Below are 15,913 nucleotides of genomic sequence, written 5' to 3'. Positions count from 1 at the left end.
TTTATAAAGTCTTTATGAACTCGGACATGTCATCTGGATCGCACCAGGCCACATCCACCTCCTACAATCCCCCACTCCCCCCAGGATCTTAATTCCTGGGGGAATGGGAGAAAGCTGAATCAACACGGAGGCTTGACTCCCGTCAGTTTGTTCCGACAGGCCTCGCACCGGCGGCAGAGGAGCAGGTGGAATAACTTGCCGAGATTCTGTGACTTGAAGCTCTCTGGAGGAAGTGACATGATGCCCCGCAGGGGACTGCGGGTGGGGGATCTGTTTGTGTATTTTCTCTGTTCGACTCGAGTCCCCAACTGTAGTCAGCCAATTTCCACAGAGGATTGCAAATCTCCTCAACCTGCCCTCTGATGAAATCAAGGAGGATTTGATTTCATCTTCTCGCTTTCCATTTTATCAGTCATTGTGAAGCACTTTGAGTATTCCTTAGTGACTGTAAAGGCACTGTGGCGTTCTTTCGTGATGGTCACGCACGCACGTGACAGTTGGGCAGCTGGAACGGATGGGATATGGTCAGGAAACGGTCACAAGCGGTCAGGGAGCGGGACAGAGTGCTTCTGCCCTCTTGTGGGTTCATTCTTGGTATGCTGCCCGCCCAGCACGCCACGGTGTAAAAGAGGACGCCGGCAACCACAGACTGGTAAACGATCTTCAGAAGTTTGCTGCAGATGTTGTCCTCAGGAAGTACATCCTGCTTTGTGTCTTCCTGTACAGGTGACTGGTGTGTGTTGTCCTGTCCAGTCCAGTTTATTGTCCAGCCACAGCCCAAGGTATTTGTAACTGTCCACCACCTCCACCTCAGTTCCCTCTAGCAGGACCGGTCACGGTCCTGGTCTGGACCTCCTAAAGTCAAGGACCGGCTCCGTCGTTTTAGAGGTATTGAGCTGTAGGTGGTTGGTGTGGCACCAAGCAGCAAAGTCTCTGACCAGTCTCCGATACTCTTCCTCTCTGTCCTTCTGGCCGTATCGTCGGCGTACTTCCGAGTTGTAGCAGAAGTCGAGCTGTACAGCTTGCGAGAGCGTTAGCAAGGTGATATATTTGGCCCGCGGCTTGGACTTTGGACATGAGAGATTTTAGAGATAGAGATTTTCCTCCTCCAACACACCTGAATCAAATGATCGGCATCGTTAGCATCGTTATCAGGTTTCTGCAGAACTTGCTGATGAGCTGATCCTTTGATCAGGTGTGTTGGAAAAGGGAAACCTAAACATGTAGCCCTCGACGATCCGAGTTTGAAACCTATCGAAAGACACTTAGAGGAGATTCTGCAGGAGTATTTGTCACAGGCTGGCTTAATGTTTTGTTTTGTTTTTTATATATTAATAATTCCTAATGTGTATAAGAGTATTGTGTAATTTATTGATAGCACTTTGCTTCAGCTGTTATTTTTTTTACATTTAGGCACGCAAGTGTCGTTGTGGGTACGACAAGCACATGAATGTTGCAACGCAAAAAGATTCAGCTGTCGGGTCATTTTTGAAGTGGTTGACACAAAGTCACATGACCTCACTGGCGGATGAACAGCTTACTGATGCAACTGAAGAAAACAAAGGGCCTCGAAATACAAATAAAGCTCTCTCACATCTGCAGACGGGCACAGGGAAGCTAACGGCTTCTGCCACAGCCAGTGTGACCGAGCGGGGAACATACGACCAGAAGGTAAATACAGCGAACCACATGAGGTGGAGATGCAGCGTGTGCTTTGACCCATCAGGCAGACGGATTCTCTGGTCTGCACAGTCGAGGTCTGGCCTTCTAATCCACAGCTGTGTTTTCCCCATGTTTGTTCCTGAACACGCACAGGACAACTTCAATAAGTGACTGTTGTAAGTTGACGCTTCCTTACTGCATTTTTGTCACAGATTTCCACTTAAACAGCTGAGGTCATTTGCTTTGAAGACTGTCAAGCCATTAGTGGCATCACAAGTACAGTCAATGATAAACTGCATCTCAAAAATGGAAATATCACAGAAAACAGTTTATTTACATAATACATAAACACAGAGTGAAATCATTTGATTTTAGTAAAATCATACACGACAGAAGAGAGCAATATTGTGCTGTAATTTATGGTATAAGCAGACATGCCGCTTTGGCCCGGACAGTTCAGTTTTTGAGCCTTGGCTCTTGTTTTGTCCCGCTATGATGCAGGCCCCATCTTGGCGTCCCTTTTGTTTTTGCCATGTTGCGTATATGTCATTCACACTGTTGTCATTGTGATTCATACCATGAACCCATTAAAAGGGAATTTAACTGTTCAATTCTTGACTATTTTCTTCCAAATTCACGTTTGCGTTGTCATGTTCGCATGCGCGTCTACTCGATAGCACAACATACACGCAACTATATTTTTTGTTGTTCATTGAATCAGGTGTTCCTCAATTGCTGGAAGTGAGTCGTTACCAAGATACCGTAAACGTTTTCCTGCACACCAGCTTGTTACGTTCTCACACGTTCCTCAACCTCTCTGAACAAGCATTCAAACTTGAAATCAAACAGTGTCCATATTTGTCCATGTTTTTAACATCCTGCCACAATGTTCGGTCACTGATTGATGTTGGCCGAATGAACGCTTTCGAACACGTGAGGCAAACTCTGATTGCACAGACATTTGAATTCTATTAGGAGGATGCACAGAAGGCAGTTCCGTTGGATACAACAGTGACCACACAGAAATGTGGGACGATTATCAATTGGCACACCTTCTAAATTAGGTTTGTATTGTTTATCTACTTCTATTATTTGTATTGTATTGGGTACAAACGGTTATATTGGGGTAAAAGCGTGTAGCTCCAAAATAGTCACTTTTCAGCGGATCCCCGTAAACATCAAGTTTGTGCAAGCATTATATTGCGTCATCAAAGAGAGCAACGCTTGCGGGTCATTCCACAATTGGAGAACATTTTAGCTGTGGCACAACTCAGTGAAAAACTTACGGGATGGTATCGCCTACCTTGCCTCCAATGTGTGCAACATGCAGATCAACTTCTGGTTCTCCACCACACTGCAAGACTTGGCAGGCTTGTTTTTTTTGTTTTTTTTTTGCCCACTCGGAGTTGGCCGAGAGCCGAGTGAAGCACTGCAGTTTGCGTTGGTTTACCACTGGCGGCTGAATCGGCACCGTGTTCTCCTAGTTGTTCGTTTTCTTCTTCATTTCTAATTTAAATAAAACCCATTTGGGGATATTAAATGTCAATTCTGAATCATAGTAAATGAATCTTTTTTTTTTTTTTTTGCTACACTCCTAATATTTTAGTATTTTGTATGTGGATTATTTGAAATTTGATAGGTAGGGTGTGTTCCTTCACTTTTCGCGGGTGATGTGTTCCATGCCCACCCACGATAGGTGAATTTTCACGAAGATGAGGTCATTAAAAAAAAAAAAATACTTCTGTCATGAGCTCTTCTTGCAGAGTTGGGTAAACAGCTGCGTTGTTGCAGTTAATTGCCTTGAAATAACTTTTTTTGACTACTTCTCCTGCCGTGCAGCAGGCGGCGGAGGAACGAGACACACGCATTGGCCTTCCTAACTGTGGTCTATTTTAAAAACAGCTCATCGGTGATGGGACACTGACTTGCTAAGAAGAATTAAAAGAAGAAAAATGTCAACATGTTTTAATTTAAACTTTTCGTGATCCACGTTTCCCAAGTATTGGGAATTTCCAACATTAGGAATGTGTGCGGTTACCCCCACAGACTTCCATCTGAGTGTATTAATACAGTTTCTCTTTATAGTAGGGTGTACTAATTAAAACAAACAAACAAACATAAACAAATAAATAATGACTACAATATAGTCCGGTTAAAGATGTACAGCAGGGGGCAGTCCATCATCTTGCTTGACTGATGCTGATGAGCAGTAAACGAGAGCACATTCAGAGAGCAATGAAACTGTAAAAAGACATCTTTTATAAGCTACACTGTTGCAATGATTTCATAGAAATAAAAATGTGGCCGATCCCGGGGAAGATAGTCGGCTTTCTATGAGTGGGCAGCTGCTTGCAATTGAGGCTAAAGATCTTTCTGCCAGGAATAACTCCAGTGCCTCAAAAACACAACAGAAAGCACAACATTAAGAAATGCAGAACACAAATCGGAGGTTTGTGTATTTTGTGCAGTGGTCTACTGTAGTGGACGCTGGAGAAGTGGGTACAGTATACTCAAAATTTTACTTGCTTTTTTGTTTTAGAATCGCTGACATGTAAGAAAATGGCGTCATTTGTACTTATGCACAATAATAAAATGATCATGATTGAATTAGGAGCAGTTTCTCATGTAAAATGTATTTATTAGCAGGCAAACATGAAAATTAAACTACTTCATGTAAGTTAGGGCTCAGTACTATAATATTTTAAGTTACTGTATACAGTATACAATAACTTGGCTAACGTTATTTAGACTTAAAAATAAGGGGGGGAGCTTCAGAGATACTGAGATCATCTCTGGTCTTTAGGTCTAAGCTGCTAATGTTAGTATAATATTACATTTCATAACGTTAGCATAGCCAAAACGCACCTTTGTGTTGCATTGGCGACCTCTGTACAATCATATTGCTGCCAGTAGTTAAAAACAATGATTGATTTGGAAACAACTTTAAAACTTATCTGTGAATGATGTTTTCGTTCATCATATGTACAGTATGTTCTTTGGATACGTGCCGTCACTCACTTGAATAACATTTATGTATTTATTTCTGCCTCGCTCACATTTACGATCATGTGACCTGTCAATCAACTGGAGTGGCTTTGGCACCTTCGTGTTAGCAAAAAAGTCTCTACTCATTCTCCGATTGGGGAATCAGTCCTCATGCCTTTAATTAGCCAATAAGCGGGTGAATGTCAGCCAATCAGATGCAGTGGAGGGTGAATGGTGCACAAATCAAGCAGGATTCAGAAGTGGGGAGATGCAAAACTGAGGATTTAGAAGTTGGTAGACACAAAACTGACTGAACAGGAAGTGGCTATACGCCGTATACTCGTAGACCCTGGACGACAGCATTGTTTCTTGCATTTCATCACATGCTTTGTTTTTTTCTTTTTCGATTGGGAAGCAAAATGTCGTATCGAACGGAGAGAGGCGGTGGAAATTGCAGATAGGGATCTGTGGAAACAACTGAAAGAACACTGGTTAAAAACAGGGATTGTTAACCGTTACTTTTTTTAATATTAAAAAAGAAATATTCTTTGATTATTATTACTATTATTAGTAGTATTAGTAGTACAGATTGCTCCAAAATGATTGATGTGATTGACAATGAATGGAAAATGGCCCATGTTGAGTATACAGTAGTCCATTTAATCGTGTAGTTAATAGAGAATAAAACAGTCAAACATGTTGTAAGCTACTGCTGTTTGGAAACTGTTTCACAGTCAATTTGAAGGGGGGGACATCAGACATCAATGTTTTCTTTAGGTTATGAACAATGGAAATGTCTGCTTGGCAACATCTGTGAATGCAATCAGCTCCCCTAATTGTTGTGCTTTTATTCCTGGTTGAGCTCATACTGAACACGTTGAAGTGATGCTGGAATCTCTTCACGGAACCATTCAGTCATTACTCACCACACTTGAAGCCGTATGAGCAGTCGAGTACATTTGCTCCCGTCATGACCCAATATCTGCGTGGTACATGACAAGTTGACTGATTCTCACAATTTACGTTTTTTCTATGTGAGCAGAAGAAAATTGCTTCTGCTCCCGGAATGGCCGTTGAATGAAATGCAGGCAACATCAATGCCATTTTGTTTTCCTTTCATCTTGAATGCCTCCAGGCTGACAACTGAAAAAGTTCATGACGATATACTAAATCGCATCATTGTGCCTTGCTTGAAAAACTGAAAACCACATGCAAAGCCCCACGACTCAAACAACCAAAATTGGATCAACAGATTTGTAACAAAAGAAGAATGCCGGAACAAAATTGCTTTTCACACCATGACTGGGATTCTTCCATTTCTATCTATCTATCTATCTATCTATCTATCTATCTATCTATCTATCTATCTATCTATCTATCTATCTATCTATCTATCTATCTATCTATCTTTCAGACTTTATTACAGGCTCAATGCCGTTGCCGTATTGATTTCTTGAGTGAGGCAACATGTTCTGATAGGGTGGGATGGGGTCGCTTTCTGCCAAGGAAATGAAGATGATTGATGACTGATGGAGTAGTTTCTTTCCCTCCATCATCTGTGTGTGTGAATGTGTTTGCAGAGGGGGCCATAAAGCCTGGGACATTTTTTAAGTGAGGAAATTGTTAAGAAAACAAAAAGTCATTTGGCACACATCATCTCACATGTGCGAGCGGAAACCGTGGGCTAGCTTCATTTTCCCGATTTTGAGCTTCAAAATGTTTCAAATGGGAAACAATTTGTGGCCTTTACAAACAACCACATGATCTAAAAATGTTCTTGATTGCCCACGTTAATAACTGTTAAAAAAAAATACAATATGTAACAAAAATACTTTTTTTTTTTTTTTACCCCTTAACCAATCGGGGGGCTGGGGTGGATCTTTTTTGTGTCTCTTGCCAGGTTTCTCCACAGGTCTACAATGCTGCTGCGCAAGTGCTGATACCTAGAAGAGTCATGCTCATACAATGTACTTGCTACCATGAAGGGAAAAAAAAAAAAGTCTAGAATTGCATTTACCCAAATAGTTATAGTGAAGCACGATTGCATCTTTAAAAGCTCGCAGTGTCCTACTGTTGTTTCACCCTTTCAGAATGTAACTGTAAAGTGTCCCGCAAGTCGAGCTCTGCTTATGTTTCACTAAAGGAAGCATTTGAGTTACCTACGGTGGCCCTGAAGTGCAAAACGCAACACAAAAAAAACACTACAGAAAATCTTAAACTGAATAAAAACACAAAAACAAAACACAAAAAACACAAAAAGATAATCACAAACAAAAATTAAAAAAACACAACCAGAAAAAAATGAAACAAAAAACCCGAAATGTAATTGGGTTATTCCGAACGTTTCAGTCACCGGAATTTTGACCTTAACCTGAATATTGACTGCAAATAAAGATAGTCGCTGTCCAATTACATGACGGTAAATGTCAAAAGAATATTTAATATGATGTCAAGTTCATTGTTGTTGTTTTGTTTTTTTGCTCATCTCTTTTTTAAAATGAAAAAGCACGGTGCCTTACTTTTATTATAAATGACATTTAATAGTATATAAAAGTGCTGTTTTGCTTTGTTTTTTTTTCTTCACGCGCAGTCGAGGGGACAGTTAGGCCGTGTGCCACCTGCCTGCCCGACCGCACGTCTTTGGTGTCACTGCTCAGGTGACCGTTTAGTGACGGTGAAAGAAACAATCAGCCCCAATGTTTTGTTTTGTAGTTATTTCATGTTGAAGTGGTTGAATGTGTCATGGTTCAATGTGATTAAAAAATCCCTGCTGTGTCTTTATACGTGCACATATGTGGCTGGCTCCTTTGGAGTGGTTAGCCGTAAGTGTTCTTTAAAACGGAGCACTGGATTATTCCCAACGCACCTGTGTTTTCATTGTACTTCACACCCGCGCTCCCCCGGCCCCCAGGCATGAGACATCATTACTGCACACAACTGCATCATAAATAAATACCAGAGCGTAGTTCATTAATTGAGCAGGCACCATGGAAAGTATTTGTACATCTTTCACACATTACAGAAGAACACGATAGTTGTCCACAAGGCCCAAATCTAATGCAGCACAGTAGACTTCACACTGAGAGCAGCCTAACCACATGCTCCAACATTTTTGTAGCCACATGCAACTCAACTCAACTCCATTTATATCGAGGAGTATTCTCATTGCAAATAGCAGAGAATGAAGATGGTATCAGGTGAAAAAAATAGCGTTTTACTGAATTTCATTATCCATGTAACATTTTTTGTCTTTGTTTTCAAGCATAAGAGCTGATGAAGGAAGGCGACCACATTTTATTGTCACGTGTATTATTATTTTTTTTTCTCAATTTGACTGGTGTGAGAAAATCTAAATATCTCTGGACGCAATGTGGGTCACAGGGAGCCGGATGAATGAACTGAAGGTTTTGATGGTGCAATATTTACTAAATGCCACAAAGGTTTAGGTTGAAGATGAGGTGAGCCAGATCGGGAAACCATTTTTATGCTAAGCATATTTTTTTCTGTGAAATGGGAACGTTTCAAATACTTCCTTGTATGGTTGTTTTGTATGTGAGATTTATTAGGAATATAGGCGGATAAAACAAAGGTTTGCGAGCAGGACAGAGACAAAAGAGAGAAAAACTGAACAATCACCTCCCAACCAAGCTAACCAAGCTTTGTTGAATGAACGGATGAGAAGCAAAATGTCTTCTAAGACAAAGAAGAACTGTTCAGGGAGTTACGGTAAAAAAAAAAAGTCTGTCACTGCGAGTGGCTCCACATCAAGCAACTAACTACATCCCACAAGTGTTTCATTTCATGAGTTCACACTGCCCCGCATGCATGCTCATTGCCTGCTGTCCGCAGTTGCTGAGTCGAGACGACTTGGTCTCACCCATCAAAGGCCTCAAAAGTATTTTTCTTTTCATCCTTTTCCCAATTTAATCTTTTGTTTAGCTCCTGCTGATTTGTAATCCAAATACATCCGAAAAATGGCACCTGATATCACTTGAACCAGCAACATTCCGTCCGTCCGTCCGTCCATCCATCCATCTTCTTGACTGCTTACTCCTCACAAGGGTCGCGGGGGGTGCTGGAGCCTACCCCGGCTGGCTTCGGGCAGTAGGCGGGGTACACCCTGAACTGGTCGCCAGCCAATCGCAGACCAGCAACATTGTTCAATCCAAATTAAGTGCTATTAAAGACGATACATAAGTGCATATTATTTTGCAAACACATTTTCCCCCACAGGAAAAATAAATAAATACATGAAAGACGAGAATGAGAGAGGGCCAAAAAGAGGGCGGGGCCTACACATACAGCATTATCATGACAAATGTTCCTGCAGAGGAAATAGCTGTGATGGAGTGCAGAAACAGCAATGGACGCTTTCTTAGTAACTGGACATGCTTAAGACACATTATCTATCACATTTATCACAGCAAAGCGAGTGAAATGACAACCAAACCGTTCCCAGAAGAAGACATGTCTTGCAGGAAGTAAGAGAAGGCATTTGAAAGCAAGCAAGATAAAAAAAAAGCGGCTGCCTGTCATTGCAGCCGTGTCCTAGCGACAGCTTGTCAAAAGGCAAATGAAAACGTGCAGGCAATCAGTCTTGTCTAAAATTCGGCATTTTTCATTGTAGCTGCTTTTATAGTTTTCTTCTTTTTCTTTTTTTTTCTCCTTTCTTTATGCGTGTGCGTGCGTCAGCTCCGATCACTGCGAAGTTCTTTGCTGCACGTCGGACTTCCAGCTGACTCTGCCGGCCTTCAACATAAATGAAGCGGATCTTGTTTCTCTCCAGAAACATATGTCGTCTGAGTTAGCACTAACCGGTGGAGGGAAGCGTCATCACAAGGGAAACATTAGAGTGCTGCTTTGTCTTATGATGGCTCTCATGTCTGGGATTATTAGTATGTTTGGAAATACAGCACTGCATGACTGTAACAGGGGGAACGTCATCCTAATATTTAAAAAGTCTACAGAAATAGTTCTGTTATTGATGTTTGTTACTATGGTTAGATTTTGGCCGGGAAGTCACAAATTCTGTATGTTGTCAAATACTTGCTCTGATTCAAGTTATTACTTAATGTTGTATGACTTCTGTTGCCATGGGGATAATAATAAGCGACAATGATGTTGGAAATGTAAAAGCCAGCCCCGGAACAAATGAGGGAACAATTTTCTCACGCTGTAAACGTAAAAAAAAACCCAGTGAATATGACCCTTGTAGTTGCAAGTGAGTGTGGAAAAACAAAACATGCTACTTTGACAGCGTCGCACCTTCACCAACATGAACACGCCTCCTTCGTTACATCACATTCAGACTTTGGATGGACCAAAAATGCTTCAGTTTTAAATCAGGGCAGTCTTTGCACTAGAGAGTCAATGGTTCAAATCCCATCGTGGACACAAACAAATATGAAGCCCTCTTCATATGTGCTGTGCGGGTACGGCATGGCTCAGGCGCTAGAGTTGCTGACTCGTAACTTGAAGGTTGCGAGTTTGAGCCTCTGCCACTGCCATCTTGTCAACATTTCTTTGAGCAAGTCTCTGAAACTCCACAATGATGCTGCATCATTAAAAAAAACAAAAAAAAAACTCCGTGTCATGTCTGGGTCACGCCAGGGTTAAGTTTGAGTTCGTGACCTGTAAAGTTGGGTTAATTAAGTGGACCAGACGAGGTGAAGGTTGAGAGGGAATGGAACCCTCCGTTAAATATTAGGCAATCCCTCTCTCGACCCACTTTTAAAACTCTTCTTAAAACACATCTTTAATTTTGCCTTTTCACTCAATAAGTGACTCGACTTTGTTTCAGTGTTTTATGCTGTATTTTGTGTGAATAATTTATTGATTTTTATTGACTTATTTACGTAGCTACTTATATTTATTAATATATTTATTTTTGTATATGTTTTTATATTATTTATTTTAATGTATCTTGTGTTATTCAATTATCATTTTATTTACTTACCTCCTTATGATATTGTTTAAGTAATGTATTTTGTGTCATTTTGTTTTACCTGTCGTGATTGCATGACTGATTTTTACTCCATGTAAAGCACTTTGTACGCAGCGATGGTTGTTCAACGGTGCTTTCAAAATAAAGCGTGGCGGCCGTGGTTCAGGAGGTAGAGCCGCTAGTCCAGTCACTGGAAGGTTGGCTGTTCGATCCCCGTTCTTCCCCCAGTCGCGTGGTTGTGCCCTTGGGCAGGACACTTCATACGCAGTGCGTCGGCGGGGCTGTATAAGCCATGAATAAAAGGCACAATTGCACACATTTTTCAACAAGCTGATCACAACTACTGTTGTAGGTAAACTCGAACCCAAACGCCTTTTATAAATGATATGTGAAAAAAAGTGTTGCTCACAAGTTGCACCTTTTGAGAAGTGAGCAATCCTTCGTTTGAGAGATGTTGACTTTCTCCCACTGAAACTCAAACATGAAATGAGTGAAAATGTGCAAGTGGCTCTTGCCCATCTATGTTTTGCTGTCGCTTCCCATTATGACAGCCAGTGACTCAACTGGCTGTTCCAAAGAGTGACACACAAAAGGGATTTCTCAAACGGGCTTCCCAAAGGTTAACACATCAAGAGCGAGAGAGTGTGTCAAGCTCTTCACAAACTATATATCACAAATGACTTTCAGATGTGGGCCAGTCGTTGGCCAACAAGGGAATTCTGTACCTCGGTTTGTCCCGACTTTGCTGTGTCCGCGTCTCTCTTTCATCTTAAGTGGCATGAAGTCCAACAAACCGTTTGAGAACTCGAGAGTGTTATTTAAAAAAAAAAAAAAAACTGAGCAAAGAATTACTCAGCTCACAAATGACATTTCTTTTTGTGGACTTGAGTCCCTGAATAGTTGTCACACTTGGTCTGAAATCAGGTAAATACTTGATGTCAAAAGGCTGGAAATGAAACAAGGCATGTAAATGTAAATAATTGCACTCGAACCACTTTCCAGAGTTTTAGGAAAAGCAGTCGTATTTGTTTTGTTTTAGTGAATACCCATATGTGGCCATGGAAGTTCACACAACATTTGGATCTATATATTTTGAAGACTTTGAATATATGATTACTAGTTGTGAGGGAAAGACAGTTCAAAGGACATGTAAAATGTGTTGTTTATTTTTCTTCAATCAGCTACTATAAACATCTTTTTTCACTCGAAAAGTTACTTGGCTGAGTAACTAATTACATTCCCAATAACTGAATTACTAAATGACTTTTTAGAAGACGCAATTGGTAACTATAATTACTATTTTAAGTAACATCCCCAACACTTACAATGACAGCATCCGACTCTTCAAAGTCTGATGGCATTAACGTGAAGTTACTTGAAATGACATAGCCTATTAGCTTTCTAATTACTCGTTATTCATGATGTTGAAGCAATAAAAGCATCCACATCTGCTCTAATGAGCCATTTGTAGCGCCACAATGACATCATTTTCACTGCTCTCTAAACATTATGAACTGGAGTTTAGAATTAGCACCAGCCATAAACTCGTGCACCACATCAGCTGCAAGCTTTTAAACTACATTTTGTCCCTGTAAAATAAAGAAGTCAATTAATGGCCGCAAATGGAAACCAGTATGCTTACCTGTTGTCGTGTTTTGTGTAAACGTTCATTTATGAGACTACAAATAGCATCAGTATGTTCCCGCAGGCATCCTTATGCCCAATAAATTACGTTATTCATTCGTCAGGGACCGTGTACAGAAAACATTCATCTTGAAAGAAGAGATGCTATGTTCCAAATTAAGGCTTTGTATTTATCTTGTGTCCCTCTGAAGGCTAAAAAAGAAACATGAAGAAAAGAGTGGGAAAGCTTTTAAATGAGACATTATTGGTGACAAACGAAATACGCATGTCGTGTACACGTTAGGCGAATGCATAATTAGGGGAATGCTAAGGGACTGCAGCTTCAGTGAGTGGGGGAATGAACACACCTGCTGCCATTGGCGGACCATATGGGGCTGTGCCTAACCAGATTTCAAATCCAACCATTTCAATGTACTATATTTGTATCTGATCTTATCATAGTAGATGCTTTTGTGTTAAGAAATGGTCGGTCCTTTTGAGTGATCCTATGAAAAGAAGACTAAGTAAGCTCTTGAATGCGGTGCTCAGGCTAGCTAATCACAACCAGGGTTGGGGAATCCAGTAAAAAGTCCAAACCCAGAAACAGCTTGGCTGTAGCCACCGCTTCTTCTGCTCAACAGATGCCGGTGAGTTGTTGTTGTTTTTTTTTTACCTGCCAATTGAGTAGAAGCACCTGTGGCAACCAAGCCAATCTGTGGCAGAGTTGATGCTTTGTGTCCCCAAAACTGATCCCAACCTTCTTTCATTCAAAGGGCACCGTTCTAAACGATTGACGAGGATCGGCAGTGTATACTGTACGACTACCCCGAATGATACTTTTCCCCAAATATCAGATTTTTGCAGATAAACATCCGAGTTTAATTTTAGCCTCAGAGGGTTAAAGGGACAGTGTGTTTCCAACAAAGTTGGGACATTGACTTGACTAAACATAAAAACAGAATAAAATGATTTGAAAATCATGTTCAACATATTTAATTGAATACACTACAAAGACTAGATATTTCATGTTCAAACTTGATCAACTTTATTGTTTTGAGCAAATAGTCATTGGAATTTTATGGCTGCAGCATGTTCCAAACAATCTGGGACAGGGTCTTGTACCACTGTGTTACGATATTTAGGTTACATCACCTTCTTGGAACAACATTCAATGAATGTTTGGGAAGTGAGGACACTAATTGTTGAAGCTGCTGGAATTCTTCTCTTCTTCTTGCTTGAGGTCTTCAACAGTCTGACAACTCTGTTGTCGTATTTTATGCTTCATAATCCATGCATTGATTCTTCTTATTATTATTAGTAGTAGTAGTAGTGTTGACCCCCCTCCTTCAATGGGAGACAGGTCTGGACTGCAGGCAGGCCAGTCTAGTACTCGCAGTGTCTTATCATTTTACTGCTGTTGCAAAACGTTCTTCAATCGCATCTTTTCAAGTTACGTAAAATCATCGATCTGTTTTGTCAGCTGCTGCTTGTTGCAGACAGTTCTTGTTCTCGTAAAATAGCTTGCCAGAGCCCAGAATGGAAGCTGGACTGGGAGGTGGACGTGCCACCGAGTCATCAACCGTGCTGCCTCAGAAAAACGTACTGAAGTTAAATATATATTGTTGTCTTTTATTCCGAATAGTCTGAATGATTATGCTGATGTGTACACTGCACCACGTCAATGAAATCGCATACCTGAGCCCATTGAAAGATATGGTTTTGGAATCGAAGCCCAAGCAGGATATCTGGAGCCAATGCTGGAGAGCCCAACCCCAAATGTTACGACGTGAGCTCAGCTTCTTCATCTCATGTGTCAGTGGCACTCAATGCACAGTCCCACATTTTTTGAAATGTGGCTCGCAGAAAGAATTTCTTGTCATAACACAAAGGTTTTATGAGAAGGAAGCTGCCGGATGTTCAATGTCTTCCTCTACAAGACACCGTGTAAGATGTAAAACAGGTCTGCCGCATTGACTTATCTCTGATTGGTTTTATATTGAATGTTTCTGCAGCAATGTACTGCACAAATGGATTTTTTTTTAAATATGACCTTTCTTCTCTCGCTATAGATAGCAATCGCATGTGTATTTTTGTTGGTTGGCTCTTACAGTAGATATACAAAAAAAAAAAAAATCCATCTCTGCAATTGTTTTCCTTGTGAGGGCGGTTTGAAACAGATCCACAGAGACCGGCTGTCATCAAATCAGGCTTTCAGGATCTCCAAGCCAAATCTCAGCAGTCCAGCTACCCCCGCCATCCTCCCTCCTCCCTCCTCCCTCCTCCCTCCTCCCTCCTCCCTCCTCCCTCCTCCCTCCTCCCGCCTCCATGCTCACTGCAGAGCTGTAACACCAAGAAGGCTTGGCCAGCTGCCCAACCAAGTTATCCACTACAAAGGACTCCTTCCAACTTCTTTCCTGTTTAGACAAGGTCCTGAGGTATGCAATATGGATCCCACCACCAAATGCGTCATGGTGAGATTACAGCAGGAACCAAATAAATATACTTTGCAGATATACAGTATGCTTTAGAGCGTATGACATTTGACCTTGATGGAGTTGCATTGTCAGAGGGAGCATTCTTCTCTGTCATCACTGACTTTTGCCTACGAGTATTTAATACAAGAATGGCTTCTAAATTCAGTCATTGCACTCGACAAAATATGAACTTTTTACTGCTGAAAAATGGCTTACTGAGTCCGTCATGATGGTGTCATGAAGTGATGCTTTGTCTCATGAGATGTTTTTGTTTTGAGATGTTTGGTTGTATCATCAAGTTTCAACGGAAGTGACGTTTCAGTTCATGTCCTGTTAGTTTGGGTTCATGACCGTGAGGTCAAGTGTCAGCAGGTACTGATGTAACAAGTGTCTGTGTACTGCGTCCCTGAGTTTCTGCCTCTCGATGTGAAGAAATAGATGAAATCTTATTTGTGTCTGCATTTGGGATCCAAACCTCTCAGCACACAACAGAGTCACGTATCCCTTTAAAGCTGAGCTTGATTACCTTGCGAGACATCAATGAGCAATGGAGAACTGTTTCTATTCCATACCATGTAAATGTGTCAGGATCCAGATGAATCTCCTTCATTGTTAGTACATTAGACGAGTTCAAATACTTGCGTGAAGCATTCGCGTGAAATGGATCTGGTTAGTCAGGCCGCATTGTCTGTGATTGGCTATCAGAAAGCCAAACACTGACATCAAATATAAGAGACTTTAACACATAGCCAATGATCAGTAGAGTTGCCGTATTAGATTATACTAATAGTCTGCTAGTATTTTTGCAATATCGTGCAAAGACAAGCAATTTAGGAGGTCTATCATCGATAGAAGTATGTTGCACCTGTTTTGTTTGTCATCCCACACAATGCTTTCTGTGTAACTATTTTTCTGAGCAATGAAGATGCAACCACACTCCTTGTGCACCAATTATCGTCTTTTGTTTCCGCGTCTCTTAATGATCTGCCCTGCCTTTTTGTCTTTGTTTGCTCATCCAGCTGTCATCCTATTAAGGTAAATGTCGCGCCACCTGTTTTATAATTGTCATCTTAATTCATGTTTGCCATTCCTTCTTGTGGGCAGCACAGTGGCAGGTGTACTTAGTACATTTGCCTCAAGGGTTGGTTGTGGGTTCTTGGCTCAGACCTCCCACATTCCAAAAACATGCATGCTCGGTTCATTTCAGACTCAAAATTCCCCGTAG

General features: G+C 41.1%; 1 protein-coding gene across 2 annotated transcripts in view; it reads left to right on the top strand.

The window, feature by feature from the left end:
• Positions 1 to 15,913, top strand: part of LOC144031746 (protein YIPF5-like) — a 74,819-nt gene that overhangs the window by 16,622 nt on the left and 42,284 nt on the right. The window lies entirely within an intron of this gene.

Source organism: Festucalex cinctus, chromosome 12, assembly GCF_051991245.1.
Source record: "Festucalex cinctus isolate MCC-2025b chromosome 12, RoL_Fcin_1.0, whole genome shotgun sequence".
Lineage (NCBI taxonomy): Eukaryota > Metazoa > Chordata > Actinopteri > Syngnathiformes > Syngnathidae > Festucalex > Festucalex cinctus.
Note: the sequence above shows the minus strand (reverse complement) of the source record. Positions and strands in the feature narration are given on the sequence as shown.